The sequence below is a fragment of the Astatotilapia calliptera genome, chromosome 19 (genome assembly GCF_964374335.1).
Source record: "Astatotilapia calliptera chromosome 19, fAstCal68.1, whole genome shotgun sequence".
In the NCBI taxonomy this organism is placed as follows: domain Eukaryota; kingdom Metazoa; phylum Chordata; class Actinopteri; order Cichliformes; family Cichlidae; genus Astatotilapia; species Astatotilapia calliptera.
In genome coordinates, this window is record NC_137440.1 from 18,264,909 (window position 1) to 18,271,366 (window position 6,458).

Here is a 6,458-nt window from a genome sequence, read left to right on the forward strand (position 1 = left end):
TTGAGTTAGATGGCAGAAGGGGGTGGGGGTGGGGGGGCAGGGTAAAGTTGACAGAGATTGAGACCAAGGAGGGAGAGGTATTTGGGGGAGGGAACTGTCAGTAAGTTTAGAAATATTGGGATATTCTCAACCTCTATTACCCCTAGTGCTAAATCACTCCCACCCATGGCAAAATAATTCCTCAGAGCATTAAAGAGGCAATCTTCGCTGCGCACCTGCTCCTTTTGAATTTTGTCCTGATATGATGGAATAGGTAATCACCCAAAATACCACCTTTATTGTGGTGACAAACTCCCCTCTGTAGAGGTTCAACAACATATGGTGAAACCAAAACTTAAATTGCCTTCAATTTACACCAGTGGTGGAAACATGCAAGTCTGATCAGGTAGTCAAGGCAGCAGGCTACTGTTTCCACTACAAACACTATAGCAGCACTAGTGCACAAAAACAAGTTTGCAATGGCACAATGTGCAAAAAAACGGTCAAGAAAGCGAAGCGTCTCCTCCATATTTAATAAACACATGATTGTGTAACTCCACATTTCTACCTTGTGACTGTTGCTAGTGAGAATGACAGGAAATTAAGACTTTAGTGGCAGCTTGAGGGGGAGGACATAAAAGGAGGAAGAAGCACAGCAGAAGGCAGAAACGTGTCCTGCACTGTTTGATTCCACTGGACAGTGAAGACACCTCCAAAGCTGGGGTTTTTTGTATGTATGTAAACTCTTATAAATACAAGTGGTTTACATACAAACCACAATAATTAAATGAGAACAAAAGAAGGATCCACAGAAGAGAAAGAGAAAGTAAATTACTGACGTGTATTAAGATCATATCATAGCACTCCTTTACAGTTGGGTTACACCAATGTTGGTCGAATGTCAATGGTTTCTGGCACAGTGGGAGCATTCCTGCTATGCTGGAGTTACTTTAAAACTTAGGTTTTTAACAGCAGAGAACAACCTCACTACTGTATGGGAGAAGCAGACCAGAGCCTGTTGCAACCGCTCATCAACAAGTCCTGCACACTGGGCCTCTGTGGCCAGGAGCTACACTAGAAAAGCTGAAATCAGGCTTTTGACTGAAGTCAACGAGACATGTACTCTTAAAGAGTCTCTCAAACAGAATGAATCTCAAATGGTGCAAGAGATCCATATGCATTTATCTACTTATACTTTTCAATGCTTATTTAAGTTCTTTCAGAGTAATAATGTGCATGCTTGGTCAAGTACTGAATCTTGTTATGATGCACCAGTTGAGTTTATTCTGACACCTTTCATGCACTCATTTGTTTTCTGCTGAGCTCAGTGAGCTGTTAAATAAAAATGACTGGGATTAAAATAAAAACAGTGTTACATGAGCAAAATATATAAAAACAACTTAGGACAGAAAAGTAAAGAATTGCTCTGAAGAAGGTGCTTACTTAAACAGATAATGCAAAAATAGTGGAGCAGGTTTAGCTCAGTGGGTGAGCAGAAGACCATATGCCACATGACTAGAATGCAGCAGCATCGGTTTGAGTCTGACCAGTGGCCCTTTGCTGGGCATCTTCCCTTTCTCTCTCTCTCTCTCTCTCCCCACTTTCCTGTCTGCCTTCACTACTCTACTATCAACAAGGCAAAAAAAAACCAAAAAGCATCTGTAAAATAATATCGGTAATAATTTAAATGTAAAATGAATGCAATTACTGTGGCAAAGACTCTGCATCTCTACATCTCTGTGGAGATGATGTAGATGTTGCTTGTCCAGTGAAAATTCACAGGGTGGTCAGGATCCATCAACTATCCATAACCATTTACCACAGCCACAGTCATTTGGATGAGCTCTAAACTAGTTGAGTAACATAAGCAGCACGCTGATTTATTTCAAACTGTGGCACAAGTGAAGGACTACAGTTTTGGGGTGTAACATGGGTTTTGTTTTGTTGGTGAAGGTGACCACACAACATGTATAAACCTGTGTGCACTGTTTGCACCTAAAAGGGTTTGGCTAAGAAGGAAAACACTCCAAAGTTCAAGTTTGCCATCAATATCAGCACATCATCAGCACACTCATGTGTCACCGTCATCAAGTCCCTCGCGGAAAAAAAAAAAAAAAAAAACTATGGAAAAAGGCATGCATGTCCCAGTAAATTCAATTTAGGCTAATCAACTAGTCTGCAAATAAGAAGACATCAGAGTGTGGCATCTTTTTCTAACATCTACACACCTGCAGTGAATGTGGTTAGATTGCACCACCAACATTAATCTAGATTACAATATGGACAACCCAAGAGGAACCATAGGCAGAGCCTCAGGTAGTGATGGCTTCATAACCCAATAGTGAAGTGGTGTGAAATTCCAGAAAGGATAGATACTGTGCAACTTTCTACTAAGAGGACATTTTATGTGTCCTTGCATGGATTTCAAAGTGTTTCTGAACATATGTACAGCTCTAACCTTTAAAAAAAAGAAGAAGAAGAAACCCTTGGCTGTACTGTATTCATGGCATTAAATTTGGTTACCTCCTGCTGTAAAAACAAATCATAGAATCAAACCACTTCCACTTTTTTCACATGTACTCATAAATGAAGGTCTAGTAAAGTAGGAAATGGGAGGATGAGGAGTGAAGAGGGGTCTCATAACCACTTGTGCCTGAGGATTGGAAGGAGAGGAAGGGGGCGGGTGGGCATCCAACAGACCCAAAACTGTGTCTGGTATTAGATTATAACCTCACAGCTAATTACTCCCAGACTCCTTAGCTCTGTGCCAGAAACTCTGCACAGATACAGTAAGTCAGCACGCTGCCTCTCCCCCACACAAAGAGAGAGACTGGCAGAAGGTCTACTGCAGCCACTCAGTGTGTAATTGATGAGGGACGAGTAAAGAAGGCAAATGAAAAGTTTTATGAGGGGAGACAGGGACAAATATATCGACTTGGAACACTTGTTGATGAACTGTAAGGGTGCACAAGGGGGTGTCGCTGCTTTCTAGATGATGAGATGATCAGCACTTGTTGCACAGTGATTTATTTAAAGTTTGGATCGAGTCTGAACATCTGATAAAGCACATCATCAGTCAGCAGGCTGCAGAAAGGAGAAGCGACATGCTCTCCCATGACCAAGTACAGGCTCACTCCTGCCCCCTCCTCACTGCCACAGTCTCACCTCACAGACTGGACGAGCAGCAACAGCCAGCCAAAACATCTGGCTCTGTTAGAAGAGAGCACACTTCTCCCTCAACTGCTCACCGGGAACAATGGTCCTGTCTTTCCCCAGCTGGCAAACAGTCCTAGCTTAGACCAGGCACAGTCCACAGCTTTGTGGCCACTCAGATACCAGGTAAAAACACACACAACCACCCAAAGCTAAGCAAGGCTGCTACTCATGCTTCTGGCCACAGAAACAAACATACACATCCAAAAGTAGTCCAGCTCCTGCTCAGTCAGCAGGGGCACAGCCAGAAGCCGAGTACCTCAGCCCACCGGGCCTGTTTCTCTTGGATTACACATGTGTTTTTCTTCCCTACCTCCTCTAAAAACACACAGGTAGCTGGACAAGGATTGTGCACTACAGTCAAAACAGTGGACTCAAAAATACTCCAGGAAAATTGCTTCCTTAGTCTGATTTAAGGTTAAACGGGACAAATATTCCTGCTTTATATGTGAATTTTTGCATGCCTGTGAAAGAGCTTATAATGTATTAAAAGCTCAGCTCTGCTCAGAGATATGCAACAGGACTTTTGAATAAATCCATCCATCACTGACATCCTTTAACACAAGTCTGTTGGTTCAGCGGGCAACCTATTCCTGCCTGTGACGTATGTGCATTACACATTGTTTAAAAAAAATCCTTCAGCAGCTTTACATGCACAAATCCTCCAAGCCACTTACTTAACCAATGATTAAAATGTAATTTCTATGCCATAATCCACCCCAATCCTTTCACCAATAATGGCCTTTTTACACACACACACACACACACACACACACACACACACACACACACACACACACGGCCAAAAAGTTGGGGATCACTGTGGCTTTATTTGATGCAGCACAATCTTGATCCGGAAGAAGGAATGATGCTAAGCCATGTGGGTAAGGAGGAGAAAGAGGAGGCAGAGGAGGACGAGAAGGAGGGGATCATTTTGTGCTTAGCATGGTGCTGTGCTTGTAAAGCCTCAACCGCTGGCCAAGAGCAGCCGACGCTGCATCACTGCCAGATGTTCAGACGGATTAAACAGCTCCTGATGCCTCTGACAAGCAGTGTGGCCATTAAGTAGGGATGCCTGTATCTTCTGATTATTAAAGTGCAGTTTTCTTTTTCCAATAGCAATGCAAGATTCACAAAAGCTTCCCTTTTATACATGATCCTTAACATTAATATCTGTCATTTGAATGGCCTGATTTCGGTTAGAGATGGAGAGGTTGTCAAGTTTTTACACATCTGGATGTAAAACAGTATGAAAGATAAGAAAGAAAAAAAACTGCAATCAAGACTAAACACATTACTTCACAAATCCCATTAAATGGACCAAAAATAAAAGGCATATCGATCTCTGCACTATCATATCAGTGAAGAAGTAAGTGAAGAGGCCATCACATGATACTTTGAATGGTATTTAACTCTGGATGAGAAAAGAAATGTTGAAAGAAATATAGAAATAAATAGGTTTAGGGTTATCAACAGGGCGAAATGTTACAAAATTAAAAATAAATACATTTAACAGAGAATAAATTAATGAACTTGAACAGCTGGTGTAGCCAGACTTAGTCCAAGAGAAAGGGAACTCCTATCCACTCAAAGAAGTATGGATCAACAGGAGTCCCCCAATAAGTTTGAGAGTCTGAATCTGGTGCAACAAGCAGAAAATATTTTCCATTTCATTTAATTATAATAATAAAGTGGAAAAAATCAGAGGCCTTAATTGTGCCCCAAGTCTAAATGCCTTTCCTTTTTTTTTTTAATTACTTGATTTGAACAGATCTTCTTATGAGAAGCTATTTCTTTGCAGTGTGGGTGATGACACAGCAGTGGAGGTGGCGCAGCGCCCTCTATAGACGGATACAGGAACTAACATCAGCGCTGTGTGGCCCAGTGAATGCATAGGTGGATAATATCGAGGTCAAATGCATTGAGCATCGTGCAAAACTCACTGCAGTCCATCATTATAACACAAAGCGACATTATTATCTCAAAATTATCACATCACTGTGAGAAAACCGTCAAACAGATCAAAGATAATCGGTGGGGGGTGGCTGTCATGCGCAAAACTGCATATAAATGCACTGATATACACCTAATGGCACCAATGATGTGTTATAACTGAAGCCATTAATCATTTTCTCCCTTTAATATTAATGCAGGCGAACTAGCAGGCTTCAGATCAGGTGCTGGATCCTAATTGGCATGTTGAGCAGGAAAAAAGGGCAGTCAGGTAAAGCCACAGCAAAGGTTCTTTGATCACATTTAAAATTAAACTCTAATCTGTCCTAATCAGCAGAGACTGTAGCATCAAAATGACACTTTCCCACATCCAGGGGTTCAAATATATATCCAAACCGATGGCCCCGATTGCCTCTACGGCTGCTGAAGGCAGAACCATCCCAGCCTCCAGCTCAGCCCAGGCTGCCTGGCAGAGGAAACGTAAACTTACCTTGCAGACGCGTTGCGGAGAATCAGTCGCTGCTCGGAAATAATAATCCCGTGTGGCTGTCAGCGGGAATATGGGAGAGAAATCACAGCGGGCTGGATAAACAGAGAGCCGCTGAGCTGTGCTGACTGTACGAGGAGGTTCATTCAGCTGAATGATAGTGGAGAGTGAAGGCACTGACAAGTCGGTCACAACAGCAGCACCACGCCTCCTGTCTTAAAGTCACCGCACTCTGCCTGCCTATCCGAGTGGGTGTGTGCGTGTGTGAGAGGTGAACACGACCGCATGAAATCATAGCTTGCTCATTACAGGAAAATAATACAAATGCAATAGCATCGTATAATTCTTTTTTTATGCTCCATATATACTAACTCCACAACATTTCTATGCTCCTGTGAAGCTCTTCATAAAGAACACTAACACAGGCTGTGCAAGAGCCTGGAAAAGGCTGTGTATTGGAGTCTTTTCCTCTACAAAAGCCTCTGATAATATACTTTAGGCCCTTAACGTAAAAGTAGACATTATGCATATCATTTTAATGTTTCAGCTCTGCCGAGTAGATTTACAATAGAATATAGATTAGATTATCATTCATCTTAACTGCTAGCCTAATTCAGGGTCGGGGGTTGTCATAGGGCAAGACCCAGCCAACTGAAGGGCTAATACAGAGAGAAAAACAACCATTAGAATCACCAATTAACCGAAAACACGCACCTTTTTAGAGAACTCGCAAAGACTACAAAAAAGGATCTGCAGCTGGCGTCAAAGCCACAACCTTCTTGCTGTATTGCAGCAGATGGTTTTGCATTTCAAATCTGCAAAGTAA

The 6,458-nt window shown here is 42.2% G+C and overlaps 1 protein-coding gene across 4 annotated transcripts in view; it reads right to left on the reverse strand.

The window, feature by feature from the left end:
• daam2 (dishevelled associated activator of morphogenesis 2) overlaps positions 1-5,788 on the reverse strand; it is a 110,814-nt gene extending 105,026 nt beyond the window's left edge. For all 4 annotated transcript variants that reach the window (XM_026152820.2, XM_026152817.2, XM_026152819.2 and 1 more), the window contains exon 1: positions 5,636-5,788. The gene's annotated coding sequence lies outside the window, so the exon portion shown is untranslated. The remainder of the gene's footprint in view (positions 1-5,635) is intronic.
• Positions 5,789-6,458: the final 670 nt, after the last annotated feature.